General features: G+C 34.7%; 1 non-coding gene across 1 annotated transcript; it reads left to right on the top strand.

Moving 5' to 3' along the window:
• The first annotated feature begins 267 nt into the window (after nucleotides 1-267).
• TRNAW-CCA (transfer RNA tryptophan (anticodon CCA)) lies at nucleotides 268-339 on the top strand. Its single transcript has one exon. It is a non-coding gene; the product is annotated as a tRNA-Trp (tRNA).
• The last annotated feature ends 228 nt before the right edge of the window (nucleotides 340-567 follow it).

Here is a 567-nt window from a genome sequence, read left to right as displayed (position 1 = left end):
AAAACATTGAATATTTAAGGCACGTCGGGATCTGCTTTCACTTTGATCATAGCATTGTCATCTTTGAATCCATAAGAAAAAAGGGTTCTTTACTAGACTCTAAATTTTAAACTGGAAAAACCCTAAATTCCCAATACCAAGATATTCATTCGTCCTTGTTTATGTCTTTTTCAGTCTGTTAGTAAAAGTAGAAAATTTCGAGAAGGTGTGCACGATTTCTTCATGCACTTTTTTAGTGAATTATGGGCGGAAAGTTTCTTTTCATATGACCTTGTGGCTCAACGGTAGCGCGTCTGACTCCAGATCAGAAGGTTGCGTGTTCAAATCACGCCAGGGTCAAGCAACTTTTTCATTACTTAACCCATGTCTGGATTAAAATTGAAACTGTGTTGCTATATGTCAGCGCAGGGTCTAAAAAAGTGTCTTTTAGATGAATGTTATAGATTAATATCTTATAAACAATTCTTTGATGTGAAAATTCATCGTGAAACGAAATCAAAACATTGAATATATAATGCACTTCGGGATCTCTTTTCACTTTGATCATAGCATTGTTATCTTTGAAAC

Source organism: Phyllobates terribilis, unplaced genomic scaffold (genome assembly GCF_046119375.1).
Source record: "Phyllobates terribilis strain yellow unplaced genomic scaffold, ASM4611937v1 Scaffold_11__3_contigs__length_659146591, whole genome shotgun sequence".
Lineage (NCBI taxonomy): Eukaryota > Metazoa > Chordata > Amphibia > Anura > Dendrobatidae > Phyllobates > Phyllobates terribilis.
Note: the sequence above shows the minus strand (reverse complement) of the source record. Positions and strands in the feature narration are given on the sequence as shown.